General features: G+C 40.3%; 12 non-coding genes across 12 annotated transcripts; all 12 read right to left on the minus strand.

Annotated features, from left to right (window-relative positions):
* Positions 1-740: 740 nt before the first annotated feature.
* TRNAY-GUA (transfer RNA tyrosine (anticodon GUA)) lies at positions 741-826 on the minus strand. Its single transcript is given in 2 exon segments — positions 741-776; positions 790-826. It is a non-coding gene; the product is annotated as a tRNA-Tyr (tRNA).
* A 108-nt stretch (positions 827-934) lies between these two features.
* Positions 935-1007, minus strand: TRNAA-AGC (transfer RNA alanine (anticodon AGC)). Its single transcript has one exon. It is a non-coding gene; the product is annotated as a tRNA-Ala (tRNA).
* Positions 1008-3411: 2404 nt separating this feature from the next.
* Positions 3412-3497, minus strand: TRNAY-GUA (transfer RNA tyrosine (anticodon GUA)). The gene is given in 2 exon segments: positions 3412-3447; positions 3461-3497. It is a non-coding gene; the product is annotated as a tRNA-Tyr (tRNA).
* Positions 3498-3605: 108 nt separating this feature from the next.
* On the minus strand, positions 3606-3678 carry TRNAA-AGC (transfer RNA alanine (anticodon AGC)). Its single transcript has one exon. It is a non-coding gene; the product is annotated as a tRNA-Ala (tRNA).
* Positions 3679-5714: 2036 nt separating this feature from the next.
* On the minus strand, positions 5715-5800 carry TRNAY-GUA (transfer RNA tyrosine (anticodon GUA)). Its single transcript is given in 2 exon segments — positions 5715-5750; positions 5764-5800. It is a non-coding gene; the product is annotated as a tRNA-Tyr (tRNA).
* A 108-nt stretch (positions 5801-5908) lies between these two features.
* Positions 5909-5981, minus strand: TRNAA-AGC (transfer RNA alanine (anticodon AGC)). The gene has a single exon. It is a non-coding gene; the product is annotated as a tRNA-Ala (tRNA).
* Positions 5982-9575: 3594 nt separating this feature from the next.
* On the minus strand, positions 9576-9661 carry TRNAY-GUA (transfer RNA tyrosine (anticodon GUA)). Its single transcript is given in 2 exon segments — positions 9576-9611; positions 9625-9661. It is a non-coding gene; the product is annotated as a tRNA-Tyr (tRNA).
* A 108-nt stretch (positions 9662-9769) lies between these two features.
* TRNAA-AGC (transfer RNA alanine (anticodon AGC)) lies at positions 9770-9842 on the minus strand. The gene has a single exon. It is a non-coding gene; the product is annotated as a tRNA-Ala (tRNA).
* A 2785-nt stretch (positions 9843-12627) lies between these two features.
* TRNAY-GUA (transfer RNA tyrosine (anticodon GUA)) lies at positions 12628-12713 on the minus strand. Its single transcript is given in 2 exon segments — positions 12628-12663; positions 12677-12713. It is a non-coding gene; the product is annotated as a tRNA-Tyr (tRNA).
* A 108-nt stretch (positions 12714-12821) lies between these two features.
* On the minus strand, positions 12822-12894 carry TRNAA-AGC (transfer RNA alanine (anticodon AGC)). Its single transcript has one exon. It is a non-coding gene; the product is annotated as a tRNA-Ala (tRNA).
* Positions 12895-14930: 2036 nt separating this feature from the next.
* On the minus strand, positions 14931-15016 carry TRNAY-GUA (transfer RNA tyrosine (anticodon GUA)). Its single transcript is given in 2 exon segments — positions 14931-14966; positions 14980-15016. It is a non-coding gene; the product is annotated as a tRNA-Tyr (tRNA).
* A 108-nt stretch (positions 15017-15124) lies between these two features.
* Positions 15125-15197, minus strand: TRNAA-AGC (transfer RNA alanine (anticodon AGC)). Its single transcript has one exon. It is a non-coding gene; the product is annotated as a tRNA-Ala (tRNA).
* Positions 15198-15522: the final 325 nt, after the last annotated feature.

Here is a 15522-nt window from a genome sequence, read left to right on the forward strand (position 1 = left end):
TACAGTCGAGCAATTTTCTAGCAAACCATTTCTCTGTATATAGAGAACCAAAATGGGGAAGTGAAAAAAAACTTAGCTAGTTTGTAGAAAAAGATGCAATGCAGCACAATTTAGCAGAGGATGGTTTCGATCCATCGACCTCTGGGTTATGGGCCCAGCACGCTTCCGCTGCGCCACTCTGCTTGTGTTAACAGATGTACAGAGTAAAATTCTAATGACTGTTTGTGTTCATGTCGATGACGTAAATTTTCAGCCATTACATATTTGTTGGCGACTAGAGTACTCCTGGGGTTCTGCAATTGTTTCTTTGTTTTTTTTTGCTTTCTTGTGTCATATTATTGTTGAAAATCATTAGAGGAAATGGTGTCTGACCATTGTTTAAGGTTCCTGTTAAAACTGGTGGGTGCGTCCGGCTGTTAGTCGAAAGTTCGGCAGGCGTTTGTGTCTCTGTGGCGCAATCGGTTAGCGCGTTCGGCTGTTAACCGAAAGGTTGGTGGTTCGAGTCCACCCAGGGACGTTGGCTCCTTTTGCTTGGGTAGCATGCTACAGTTGAAGACGTTTTCACATTGGTGCTCAGCATCTCCATAAAGTAAAAGCACTGTTGCTGCCTAAGATTTGAATTCACAAGGCAAACTGGAGAAAAAACTTTCCGGTTGTGTTTCTGTCTACATGTCCAGAAAGAGCAGAGCTGTCTGGTATTTGCCAGAAGGTTGAAAACATCTGATAGAATACACAAAACTTCCTTCGAGCCGGAATTGAACCAGCGACCTAAGGATTGCTAATTTAGATCTACAGTCCTCCGCTCTACCAGCTGAGCTATCGAAGGCTTGATTTAGCCATTGTTGAAAGTCTTCAAGGTTTGGATGTGTGTGCCACGAGCAGGTGGCAAAAACAATTTACTCTGCCAACTGAAAAAGGCATCCAAAGATTGTATTGGAGAATGCGGGCATCGATCCCGCTACCTCTCGCATGCTAAGCGAGCGCTCTACCACTTGAGCTAATCCCCCATGCCCGACGAACGTCATTATCAGTTTCACGCCACACCATGTCACAGTTTACTTATAGTCAAATGTGCCATTGAGTGCTTTTTTTTTTTTTTTTTTTAAGTACAGATTCCTTTCTCCCATATTTGAAGAACATCTACGGAGTTCACAATGTGAATTATGGCCTACAAATACAGTCGGGCAATTTTCTAGCAAACCATTTCTATGTATGTAGAGAACCAGACTGGGGGAGTAAAAAAAACTTACCTAGTTTGTAGAAAAAAGTTGTAATGCAGCACAATCCCAAGCAAAAAGATTGACCTTTTATGGTTTGGTTTGAAAATAGAAAATGCTGAGAGGTCGCGAATCTCCTTCTGGTCCTTTGGCACGAGTTGTACTGGGATTTAGGATTTTGACTAGTGTTTTTGATCCGAGACACGTTTGCTGTTGACAGAAAAGTTCAGTTGATATGCAATGATGAAGTTTATAAAACACAACTATTTAGCAGAGGTTGGTTTCGATCCATCGACCGCTGGGTTTCACAATGTGAATTATGGCCTACAAATACAGTCGGGCAATTTTCTAGCAAACCATTTCTATGTATGTAGAGAACCAGACTGGGGGAGTAAAAAAAACTTACCTAGTTTGTAGAAAAAAGTTGTAATGCAGCACAATCCCAAGCAAAAAGATTGACCTTTTATGGTTTGGTTTGAATATAGAAAATGCTGAGAGGTCGCGAATCTCCTTCTGGTCCTTTGGCACGAGTTGTACTGGGATTTAGGATTTTGACTAGTGTTTTTGATCCGAGACACGTTTGCTGTTGACAGAAAAGTTCGGTTGATATGCAATGATGAAGTTTATAAATCACAACTATTTAGCAGAGGTTGGTTTCGATCCATCGACTGCTGGGTTTCACAATGTGAATTATGGCCTACAAATACAGTCGTGCAATTTTCTAGTAAACCATTTCTCTGTATATAGAGAACCAAACTGGGGGAATGAAAAAAAACTTACCTAGTTTGTAGAAAAAAGTTGTAATGCAGCACAATCCCAAGCGAAAAGATTGATCTTTTATGGTTTGGTTTGAATATAGAAAATGCTGAGAGGTCGCGAATCTCCTTCTGGTCCTTTGGCACGAGTTGTACTGGGATTTAGGATTTTGACTAGTGTTTTTGATCCGAGACACGTTTGCTGTTGACAGAAAAGTTCAGTTGATATGCAATGATGAAGTTTATAAAACACAACTATTTAGAAGAGGTTGGTTTCAATCCATTGACCGCTGGGTTTCACAATGTGAATTATGGCCTACAAATACAGTCGTGCAATTTTCTAGTAAACCATTTCTCTGTATATAGAGAACCAAACTGGGGGAATGAAAAAAAACTTACCTAGTTTGTAGAAAAAAGTTGTAATGCAGCACAATCCCAAGCGAAAAGATTGATCTTTTATGGTTTGGTTTGAATATAGAAAATGCTGAGAGGTCGCGAATCTCCTTCTGGTCCTTTGGCACGAGTTGTACTGGGATTTAGGATTTTGACTAGTGTTTTTGATCCGAGACACGTTTGCTGTTGACAGAAAAGTTCAGTTGATATGCAATGATGAAGTTTATAAAACACAACTATTTAGCAGAGGTTGGTTTCAATCCATTGACCGCTGGGTTTCACAATGTGAATTATGGTCTACAAATACAGTCGAGCAATTTTCTAGCAAACCATTTCTCTGTATATAGAGAACCAAAATGGGGAAGTGAAAAAAAACTTAGCTAGTTTGTAGAAAAAGATGCAATGCAGCACAATTTAGCAGAGGATGGTTTCGATCCATCGACCTCTGGGTTATGGGCCCAGCACGCTTCCGCTGCGCCACTCTGCTTATGTTAACAGATGTACAGAGTAAAATTCTAATGACTGTTTGTGTTCATGTCGATGACATGTAAATTTTCAGCCATTACATATTTGTTGGCGACTAGAGTACTCCTGGGGTTCTGCAATTGTTTCTTTGTTTTTTTTTGCTTTCTTGTGTCATATTATTGTTGAAAATCATTAGAGGAAATGGTGTCTGACCATTGTTTAAGGTTCCGGTTAAAACTGGTGGGTGCGTCCGGCTGTTAGACGAAAGTTCGGCAGGCGTTTGTGTCTCTGTGGCGCAATCGTTTAGCGCGTTCGGCTGTTAACCGAAAGGTTGGTGGTTCGAGTCCACCCAGGGACGTTGGTTCCTTTTGCTTGGGTAGCATGCTACAGTTGAAGACGTTTTCACATTGGTGCTCAGCATCTCCATAAAGTAAAAGCACTGTTGCTGCCTAAGTTTTGAATTCACAAGGCAAACTGGAGAAAAAACTTTCCGGTTGTGTTTCTGTCTACATGTCCAGAAAGAGCATAGCTGTCTGGTATTTGCCAGAAGGTTGAAAACATCTGATAGAATACACAAAACTTCCTTCGAGCCGGAATTGAACCAGCGACCTAAGGATTGCTAATTTAGATCTACAGTCCTCCGCTCTACCAGCTGAGCTATCGAAGGCTTGATTTAGCCATTGTTGAAAGTCTTCAAGGTTTAGACGTGTGTGCCACGAGCAGGTGGCAAAAACAATTCACTCGGCCAACTGAAAAAGGAATCCAAAGATTGTATTGGAGAATGCGGGCATCGATCCCGCTACCTCTCGCATGCTAAGCGAGCGCTCTACCACTTGAGCTAATCCCCCATGCCCGACGAACGCCATTATCAGTTTCACACCACACCATGTCACAGTTTACTTATAGTCAAATGTGCCATTGAGTGCTTTTTTTTTTTTTTTTTTTAAATACAGATTCCTTTCTCCCATATTTGAAGAACATCTACGGAGTTCACAATGTGAATTATGGCCTACAAATAAAGTCGAGCAATTTTCTAGCAAACCATTTCTACGTATGTAGAGAACCAGACTGGGGGAGTAAAAAAAACTTACCTAGTTTGTAGAAAAAAGTTGTAATGCAGCACAATCCCAAGCAAAAAGATTGACCTTTTATGGTTTGGTTTGAATATAGAAAATGCTGAGAGGTCGCGAATCTCCTTCTGGTCCTTTGGCACGAGTTGTACTGGGATTTAGGATTTTGACTAGTGTTTTTGATCCGAGACACGTTTGCTGTTGACAGAAAAGTTCAGTTGATATGCAATGATGAAGTTTATAAATCACAACTATTTAGCAGAGGTTGGTTTCGATCCATCGACCGCTGGGTTTCACAATGTGAATTATGGCCTACAAATACAGTCGGGCAATTTTCTAGCAAACCATTTCTATGTATGTAGAGAACCAGACTGAGGAGTGAAAAAAACTTACCTAGTTTGTAGAAAAAAGTTGTAATGCAGCACAATCCCAAGCAAAAAGATTGACCTTTTATGGTTTGGTTTGAATATAGAAAATGCTGAGAGGTCGCGAATCTCCTTCTGGTCCTTTGGCACGAATTGTACTGGGATTTAGGATTTTGACTAGTGTTTTTGATCCGAGACACGTTTGCTGTTGACAGAAAAGTTCAGTTGATATGCAATGATGAAGTTTATAAAACACAACTATTTAGCAGAGGTTGGTTTCGATCCATCGACCGCTGGGTTTCACAATGTGAATTATGGCCTACAAATACAGTCGAGCAATTTTCTAGTAAACCATTTCTCTGTATATAGAGAACCAAACTGGGGGAATGAAAAAAAACTTACCTAGTTTGTAGAAAAAAGTTGTAATGCAGCACAATCCCAAGCGAAAAGATTGATCTTTTATGGTTTGGTTTGAATATAGAAAATGGTTTCTGCTGAGAGGTCGCGAATCTCCTTCTGGTCCTTTGGCACGAGTTGTACTGGGATTTAGGATTTTGACTAGTGTTTTTGATCCGAGACACGTTTGCTGTTGACAGAAAAGTTCAGTTGATATGCAATGATGAAGTTTATAAAACACAACTATTTAGAAGAGGTTGGTTTCAATCCATTGACCGCTGGGTTTCACAATGTGAATTATGGTCTACAAATACAGTCGAGCAATTTTCTAGCAAACCATTTCTCTGTATATAGAGAACCAAAATGGGGAAGTGAAAAAAAACTTAGCTAGTTTGTAGAAAAAGATGCAATGCAGCACAATTTAGCAGAGGATGGTTTCGATCCATCGACCTCTGGGTTATGGGCCCAGCACGCTTCCGCTGCGCCACTCTGCTTGTGTTAACAGATGTACAGAGTAAAATTCTAATGACTGTTTGTGTTCAGGTCGATGACATGTAAATTTTCAGCCATTACATATTTGTTGGCGACTAGAGTACTCCTGGGGTTCTGCAATTGTTTCTTTGTTTTTTTTTGCTTTCTTGTGTCATATTATTGTTGAAAATCATTAGAGGAAATGGTGTCTGACCATTGTTTAAGGTTCCGGTTAAAACTGGTGGGTGCGTCCGGCTGTTAGACGAAAGTTCGGCAGGCGTTTGTGTCTCTGTGGCGCAATCGGTTAGCGCGTTCGGCTGTTAACCGAAAGGTTGGTGGTTCGAGTCCACCCAGGGACGTTGGTTCCTTTTGCTTGGGTAGCATGCTACAGTTGAAGACGTTTTCACATTGGTGCTCAGCATCTCCATAAAGTAAAAGCACTGTTGCTGCCTAAGTTTTGAATTCACAAGGCAAACTGGAGAAAAAACTTTCCGGTTGTGTTTCTGTCTACATGTCCAGAAAGAGCATAGCTGTCTGGTATTTGCCAGAAGGTTGAAAACATCTGATAGAATACACAAAACTTCCTTCGAGCCGGAATTGAACCAGCGACCTAAGGATTGCTAATTTAGATCTACAGTCCTCCGCTCTACCAGCTGAGCTATCGAAGGATTGATTTAGCCATTGTTGAAAGTCTTCAAGGTTTGGACGTGTGTGCCACGAGCAGGTGGCATAAACAATTCACTCGGCCAACTGAAAAAGGAATCCAAAGATTGTATTGGAGAATGCGGGCATCGATCCCGCTACCTCTCGCATGCTAAGCGAGCGCTCTACCACTTGAGCTAATCCCCCATGCCCGACGAACGCCATTATCAGTTTCACGCCACACCATGTCACAGTTTACTTATAGTCAAATGTGCCATTGAGTGCTTTTTTTTTTTTTTTTTTTAAGTACAGATTCCTTTCTCCCATATTTGAAGAACATCTACGGAGTTCACAATGTGAATTATGGCCTACAAATACAGTCGGGCAATTTTCTAGCAAACCATTTCTATGTATGTAGAGAACCAGACTGGGGGAGTAAAAAAAACTTACCTAGTTTGTAGAAAAAAGTTGTAATGCAGCACAATCCCAAGCAAAAAGATTGACCTTTTATGGTTTGGTTTGAATATAGAAAATGCTGAGAGGTCGCGAATCTCCTTCTGGTCCTTTGGCACGAGTTGTACTGGGATTTAGGATTTTGACTAGTGTTTTTGATCCGAGACACGTTTGCTGTTGACAGAAAAGTTCAGTTGATATGCAATGATGAAGTTTATAAAACACAACTATTTAGCAGAGGTTGGTTTCGATCCATCGACCGCTGGGTTTCACAATGTGAATTATGGCCTACAAATACAGTCGGGCAATTTTCTAGTAAACCATTTCTATGTATGTAGAGAACCAGACTGGGGGAGTAAAAAAAACTTACCTAGTTTGTAGAAAAAAGTTGTAATGCAGCACAATCCCAAGCAAAAAGATTGACCTTTTATGGTTTGGTTTGAATATAGAAAATGCTGAGAGGTCGCGAATCTCCTTCTGGTCCTTTGGCACGAGTTGTACTGGGATTTAGGATTTTGACTAGTGTTTTTGATCCGAGACACGTTTGCTGTTGACAGAAAAGTTCAGTTGATATGCAATGATGAAGTTTATAAAACACAACTATTTAGCAGAGGTTGGTTTCGATCCATCGACCGCTGGGTTTCACAATGTGAATTATGGCCTACAAATACAGTCGAGCAATTTTCTAGTAAACCATTTCTCTGTATATAGAGAACCAAACTGGGGGAATGAAAAAAAACTTACCTAGTTTGTAGAAAAAAGTTGTAATGCAGCACAATCCCAAGCGAAAAGATTGATCTTTTATGGTTTGGTTTGAATATAGAAAATGCTGAGAGGTCGCGAATCTCCTTCTGGTCCTTTGGCACGAGTTGTACTGGGATTTAGGATTTTGACTAGTGTTTTTGATCCGAGACACGTTTGCTGTTGACAGAAAAGTTCAGTTGATATGCAATGATGAAGTTTATTGGAGGTTGGTTTCAATCCATTGACCGCTGGGTTTCACAATGTGAATTATGGTCTACAAATACAGTCGAGCAATTTTCTAGCAAACCATTTCTCTGTATATAGAGAACCAAAATGGGGAAGTGAAAAAAAACTTAGCTAGTTTGTAGAAAAAGATGCAATGCAGCAAAATTTAGCAGAGGATGGTTTCGATCCATCGACCTCTGGGTTATGGGCCCAGCACGCTTCCGCTGCGCCACTCTGCTTGTGTTAACAGATGTACAGAGTAAAATTCTAATGACTGTTTGTGTTCAGGTCGATGACATGTAAATTTTCAGCCATTACATATTTGTTGGCGACTAGAGTACTCCTGGGGTTCTGCAATTGTTTCTTTGTTTTTTTTTGCTTTTCAGTTTACTTATAGTCAAATGTGCCATTGAGTGCTTTTTTTTTTTTTTTTTTTTTTTTTTTTTTTTAAGTACAGATTCCTTTCTCCCATATTTGAAGAACATCTACGTAGTTCACAATGTGAATTATGGCCTACAAATACAGTCGGGCAATTTTCTAGCAAACCATTTCTATGTATGTAGAGAACCAGACTGGGGGAGTAAAAAAAACTTACCTAGTTTGTAGAAAAAAGTTGTAATGCAGCACAATCCCAAGCAAAAAGATTGACCTTTTATGGTTTGGTTTGAATATAGAAAATGCTGAGAGGTCGCAAATCTCCTTCTGGTCCTTTGGCACGAGTTGTACTGGGATTTAGGATTTTGACTAGTGTTTTTGATCCGAGACACGTTTGCTGTTGACAGAAAAGTTCAGTTGATATGCAATGATGAAGTTTATAAATCACAACTATTTAGCAGAGGTTGGTTTCGATCCATCGACCGCTGGGTTTCACAATGTGAATTATGGCCTACAAATACAGTCGGGCAATTTTCTAGCAAACCATTTCTATGTATGTAGAGAACCAGACTGGGGGAGTAAAAAAAACTTACCTAGTTTGTAGAAAAAAGTTGTAATGCAGCACAATCCCAAGCAAAAAGATTGACCTTTTATGGTTTGGTTTGAATATAGAAAATGCTGAGAGGTCGCGAATCTCCTTCTGGTCCTTTGGCACGAGTTGTACTGGGATTTAGGATTTTGACTAGTGTTTTTGATCCGAGACACGTTTGCTGTTGACAGAAAAGTTCAGTTGATATGCAATGATGAAGTTTATAAAACACAACTATTTAGCAGAGGTTGGTTTCGATCCATCGACCGCTGGGTTTCACAATGTGAATTATGGCCTACAAATACAGTCGAGCAATTTTCTAGTAAACCATTTCTCTGTATATAGAGAACCAAACTGGGGGAATGAAAAAAAACTTACCTAGTTTGTAGAAAAAAGTTGTAATGCAGCACAATCCCAAGCGAAAAGATTGATCTTTTATGGTTTGGTTTGAATATAGAAAATGCTGAGAGGTCGCGAATCTCCTTCTGGTCCTTTGGCACGAGTTGTACTGGGATTTAGGATTTTGACTAGTGTTTTTGATCCGAGACACGTTTGCTGTTGACAGAAAAGTTCAGTTGATATGCAATGATGAAGTTTATAAAACACAACTATTTAGCAGAGGTTGGTTTCAATCCATTGACCGCTGGGTTTCACAATGTGAATTATGGTCTACAAATACAGTCGAGCAATTTTCTAGCAAACCATTTCTCTGTATATAGAGAACCAAAATGGGGAAGTGAAAAAAAACTTAGCTAGTTTGTAGAAAAAGATGCAATGCAGCACAATTTAGCAGAGGATGGTTTCGATCCATCGACCTCTGGGTTATGGGCCCAGCACGCTTCCGCTGCGCCACTCTGCTTGTGTTAACAGATGTACAGAGTAAAATTCTAATGACTGTTTGTGTTCATGTCGATGACATGTAAATTTTCAGCCATTACATATTTGTTGGCGACTAGAGTACTCCTGGGGTTCTGCAATTGTTTCTTTGTTTTTTTTTGCTTTCTTGTGTCATATTGTTGAAAATCATTAGAGGAAATGGTGTCTGACCATTGTTTAAGGTTCCGGTTAAAACTGGTGGGTGCGTCCGGCTGTTAGACGAAAGTTCGGCAGGCGTTTGTGTCTCTGTGGCGCAATCGGTTAGCGCGTTCGGCTGTTAACCGAAAGGTTGGTGGTTCGAGTCCACCCAGGGACGTTGGTTCCTTTTGCTTGGGTAGCATGCTACAGTTGAAGACGTTTTCACATTGGTGCTCAGCATCTCCATAAAGTAAAAGCACTGTTGCTGCCTAAGTTTTGAATTCACAAGGCAAACTGGAGAAAAAACTTTCCGGTTGTGTTTCTGTCTACATGTCCAGAAAGAGCATAGCTGTCTGGTATTTGCCAGAAGGTTGAAAACATCTGATAGAATACACAAAACTTCCTTCGAGCCGGAATTGAACCAGCGACCTAAGGATTGCTAATTTAGATCTACAGTCCTCCGCTCTACCAGCTGAGCTATCGAAGGCTTGATTTAGCCATTGTTGAAAGTCTTCAAGGTTTGGACGTGTGTGCCACGAGCAGGTGGCATAAACAATTCACTCGGCCAACTGAAAAAGGAATCCAAAGATTGTATTGGAGAATGCGGGCATCGATCCCGCTACCTCTCGCATGCTAAGCGAGCGCTCTACCACTTGAGCTAATCCCCCATGCCCGACGAACGCCATTATCAGTTTCACGCCACACCATGTCACAGTTTACTTATAGTCAAATGTGCCATTGAGTGCTTTTTTTTTTTTTTTTTTTTTTTTTTTTAAGTACAGATTCCTTTCTCCCATATTTGAAGAACATCTACGGAGTTCACAATGTGAATTATGGCCTACAAATAAAGTCGAGCAATTTTCTAGCAAACCATTTCTACGTATGTAGAGAACCAGACTGGGGGAGTAAAAAAAACTTACCTAGTTTGTAGAAAAAAGTTGTAATGCAGCACAATCCCAAGCAAAAAGATTGACCTTTTATGGTTTGGTTTGAATATAGAAAATGCTGAGAGGTCGCGAATCTCCTTCTGGTCCTTTGGCACGAGTTGTGCTGGGATTTAGGATTTTGACTAGTGTTTTTGATCCGAGACACGTTTGCTGTTGACAGAAAAGTTCAGTTGATATGCAATGATGAAGTTTATAAATCACAACTATTTAGCAGAGGTTGGTTTCGATCCATCGACCGCTGGGTTTCACAATGTGAATTATGGCCTACAAATACAGTCGGGCAATTTTCTAGCAAACCATTTCTATGTATGTAGAGAACCAGACTGGGGGAGTAAAAAAAACTTACCTAGTTTGTAGAAAAAAGTTGTAATGCAGCACAATCCCAAGCAAAAAGATTGACCTTTTATGGTTTGGTTTGAATATAGAAAATGCTGAGAGGTCGCGAATCTCCTTCTGGTCCTTTGGCACGAGTTGTACTGGGATTTAGGATTTTGACTAGTGTTTTTGATCCGAGACACGTTTGCTGTTGACAGAAAAGTTCAGTTGATATGCAATGATGAAGTTTATAAAACACAACTATTTAGCAGAGGTTGGTTTCGATCCATCGACCGCTGGGTTTCACAATGTGAATTATGGCCTACAAATACAGTCGAGCAATTTTCTAGTAAACCATTTCTCTGTATATAGAGAACCAAACTGGGGGAATGAAAAAAAACTTACCTAGTTTGTAGAAAAAAGTTGTAATGCAGCACAATCCCAAGCGAAAAGATTGATCTTTTATGGTTTGGTTTGAATATAGAAAATGCTGAGAGGTCGCGAATCTCCTTCTGGTCCTTTGGCACGAGTTGTACTGGGATTTAGGATTTTGACTAGTGTTTTTGATCCGAGACACGTTTGCTGTTGACAGAAAAGTTCAGTTGATATGCAATGATGAAGTTTATAAAACACAACTATTTAGAAGAGGTTGGTTTCAATCCATTGACCGCTGGGTTTCACAATGTGAATTATGGCCTACAAATACAGTCGTGCAATTTTCTAGTAAACCATTTCTCTGTATATAGAGAACCAAACTGGGGGAATGAAAAAAAACTTACCTAGTTTGTAGAAAAAAGTTGTAATGCAGCACAATCCCAAGCGAAAAGATTGATCTTTTATGGTTTGGTTTGAATATAGAAAATGCTGAGAGGTCGCGAATCTCCTTCTGGTCCTTTGGCACGAGTTGTACTGGGATTTAGGATTTTGACTAGTGTTTTTGATCCGAGACACGTTTGCTGTTGACAGAAAAGTTCAGTTGATATGCAATGATGAAGTTTATAAAACACAACTATTTAGAAGAGGTTGGTTTCAATCCATTGACCGCTGGGTTTCACAATGTGAATTATGGCCTACAAATACAGTCGTGCAATTTTCTAGTAAACCATTTCTCTGTATATAGAGAACCAAACTGGGGGAATGAAAAAAAACTTACCTAGTTTGTAGAAAAAAGTTGTAATGCAGCACAATCCCAAGCGAAAAGATTGATCTTTTATGGTTTGGTTTGAATATAGAAAATGCTGAGAGGTCGCGAATCTCCTTCTGGTCCTTTGGCACGAGTTGTACTGGGATTTAGGATTTTGACTAGTGTTTTTGATCCGAGACACGTTTGCTGTTGACAGAAAAGTTCAGTTGATATGCAATGATGAAGTTTATAAAACACAACTATTTAGCAGAGGTTGGTTTCAATCCATTGACCGCTGGGTTTCACAATGTGAATTATGGTCTACAAATACAGTCGAGCAATTTTCTAGCAAACCATTTCTCTGTATATAGAGAACCAAAATGGGGAAGTGAAAAAAAACTTAGCTAGTTTGTAGAAAAAGATGCAATGCAGCACAATTTAGCAGAGGATGGTTTCGATCCATCGACCTCTGGGTTATGGGCCCAGCACGCTTCCGCTGCGCCACTCTGCTTGTGTTAACAGATGTACAGAGTAAAATTCTAATGACTGTTTGTGTTCATGTCGATGACGTAAATTTTCAGCCATTACATATTTGTTGGCGACTAGAGTACTCCTGGGGTTCTGCAATTGTTTCTTTGTTTTTTTTTGCTTTCTTGTGTCATATTATTGTTGAAAATCATTAGAGGAAATGGTGTCTGACCATTGTTTAAGGTTCCTGTTAAAACTGGTGGGTGCGTCCGGCTGTTAGTCGAAAGTTCGGCAGGCGTTTGTGTCTCTGTGGCGCAATCGGTTAGCGCGTTCGGCTGTTAACCGAAAGGTTGGTGGTTCGAGTCCACCCAGGGACGTTGGTTCCTTTTGCTTGGGTAGCATGCTACAGTTGAAGACGTTTTCACATTGGTGCTCAGCATCTCCATAAAGTAAAAGCACTGTTGCTGCCTAAGTTTTGAATTCACAAGGCAAACTGGAGAAAAAACTTTCCGGTTGTGTTTCTGTCTACATGTCCAGAAAGAGCAGAGCTGTCTGGTATTTGCCAGAAGGTTGAAAACATCTGATAGAATACACAAAACTTCCTTCGAGCCGGAATTGAACCAGCGACCTAAGGATTGCTAATTTAGATCTACAGTCCTCCGCTCTACCAGCTGAGCTATCGAAGGCTTGATTTAGCCATTGTTGAAAGTCTTCAAGGTTTGGATGTGTGTGCCACGAGCAGGTGGCAAAAACAATTTACTCTGCCAACTGAAAAAGGCATCCAAAGATTGTATTGGAGAATGCGGGCATCGATCCCGCTACCTCTCGCATGCTAAGCGAGCGCTCTACCACTTGAGCTAATCCCCCATGCCCGACGAACGCCATTATCAGTTTCACACCACACCATGTCACAGTTTACTTATAGTCAAATGTGCCATTGAGTGCTTTTTTTTTTTTTTTTTTTAAATACAGATTCCTTTCTCCCATATTTGAAGAACATCTACGGAGTTCACAATGTGAATTATGGCCTACAAATAAAGTCGAGCAATTTTCTAGCAAACCATTTCTACGTATGTAGAGAACCAGACTGGGGGAGTAAAAAAAACTTACCTAGTTTGTAGAAAAAAGTTGTAATGCAGCACAATCCCAAGCAAAAAGATTGACCTTTTATGGTTTGGTTTGAATATAGAAAATGCTGAGAGGTCGCGAATCTCCTTCTGGTCCTTTGGCACGAGTTGTACTGGGATTTAGGATTTTGACTAGTGTTTTTGATCCGAGACACGTTTGCTGTTGACAGAAAAGTTCAGTTGATATGCAATGATGAAGTTTATAAATCACAACTATTTAGCAGAGGTTGGTTTCGATCCATCGACCGCTGGGTTTCACAATGTGAATTATGGCCTACAAATACAGTCGGGCAATTTTCTAGCAAACCATTTCTATGTATGTAGAGAACCAGACTGAGGAGTGAAAAAAACTTACCTAGTTTGTAGAAAAAAGTTGTAATGCAGCACAATCCCAAGCAAAAAGATTGACCTTTTATGGTTTGGTTTGAATATAGAAAATGCTGAGAGGTCGCGAATCTCCTTCTGGTCCTTTGGCACGAATTGTACTGGGATTTAGGATTTTGACTAGTGTTTTTGATCCGAGACACGTTTGCTGTTGACAGAAAAGTTCAGTTGATATGCAATGATGAAGTTTATAAAACACAACTATTTAGCAGAGGTTGGTTTCGATCCATCGACCGCTGGGTTTCACAATGTGAATTATGGCCTACAAATACAGTCGAGCAATTTTCTAGTAAACCATTTCTCTGTATATAGAGAACCAAACTGGGGGAATGAAAAAAAACTTACCTAGTTTGTAGAAAAAAGTTGTAATGCAGCACAATCCCAAGCGAAAAGATTGATCTTTTATGGTTTGGTTTGAATATAGAAAATGGTTTCTGCTGAGAGGTCGCGAATCTCCTTCTGGTCCTTTGGCACGAGTTGTACTGGGATTTAGGATTTTGACTAGTGTTTTTGATCCGAGACACGTTTGCTGTTGACAGAAAAGTTCAGTTGATATGCAATGATGAAGTTTATAAAACACAACTATTTAGAAGAGGTTGGTTTCAATCCATTGACCGCTGGGTTTCACAATGTGAATTATGGTCTACAAATACAGTCGAGCAATTTTCTAGCAAACCATTTCTCTGTATATAGAGAACCAAAATGGGGAAGTGAAAAAAAACTTAGCTAGTTTGTAGAAAAAGATGCAATGCAGCACAATTTAGCAGAGGATGGTTTCGATCCATCGACCTCTGGGTTATGGGCCCAGCACGCTTCCGCTGCGCCACTCTGCTTGTGTTAACAGATGTACAGAGTAAAATTCTAATGACTGTTTGTGTTCAGGTCGATGACATGTAAATTTTCAGCCATTACATATTTGTTGGCGACTAGAGTACTCCTGGGGTTCTGCAATTGTTTCTTTGTTTTTTTTTGCTTTCTTGTGTCATATTATTGTTGAAAATCATTAGAGGAAATGGTGTCTGACCATTGTTTAAGGTTCCGGTTAAAACTGGTGGGTGCGTCCGGCTGTTAGACGAAAGTTCGGCAGGCGTTTGTGTCTCTGTGGCGCAATCGGTTAGCGCGTTCGGCTGTTAACCGAAAGGTTGGTGGTTCGAGTCCACCCAGGGACGTTGGTTCCTTTTGCTTGGGTAGCATGCTACAGTTGAAGACGTTTTCACATTGGTGCTCAGCATCTCCATAAAGTAAAAGCACTGTTGCTGCCTAAGTTTTGAATTCACAAGGCAAACTGGAGAAAAAACTTTCCGGTTGTGTTTCTGTCTACATGTCCAGAAAGAGCATAGCTGTCTGGTATTTGCCAGAAGGTTGAAAACATCTGATAGAATACACAAAACTTCCTTCGAGCCGGAATTGAACCAGCGACCTAAGGATTGCTAATTTAGATCTACAGTCCTCCGCTCTACCAGCTGAGCTATCGAAGGATTGATTTAGCCATTGTTGAAAGTCTTCAAGGTTTGGACGTGTGTGCCACGAGCAGGTGGCATAAACAATTCACTCGGCCAACTGAAAAAGGAATCCAAAGATTGTATTGGAGAATGCGGGCATCGATCCCGCTACCTCTCGCATGCTAAGCGAGCGCTCTACCACTTGAGCTAATCCCCCATGCCCGACGAACGCCATTATCAGTTTCACGCCACACCATGTCACAGTTTACTTATAGTCAAATGTGCCATTGAGTGCTTTTTTTTTTTTTTTTTTTAAGTACAGATTCCTTTCTCCCATATTTGAAGAACATCTACGGAGTTCACAATGTGAATTATGGCCTACAAATACAGTCGGGCAATTTTCTAGCAAACCATTTCTATGTATGTAGAGAACCAGACTGGGGGAGTAAAAAAAACTTACCTAGTTTGTAGAAAAAAGTTGTAATGCAGCACAATCCCAAGCAAAAAGATTGACCTTTTATGGTTTGGTTTGAATATAGAAA

Source organism: Dendrobates tinctorius, unplaced genomic scaffold (genome assembly GCF_039654945.1).
Source record: "Dendrobates tinctorius isolate UK_male_01 unplaced genomic scaffold, ASM3965494v1 ptg000251l, whole genome shotgun sequence".
Lineage (NCBI taxonomy): Eukaryota > Metazoa > Chordata > Amphibia > Anura > Dendrobatidae > Dendrobates > Dendrobates tinctorius.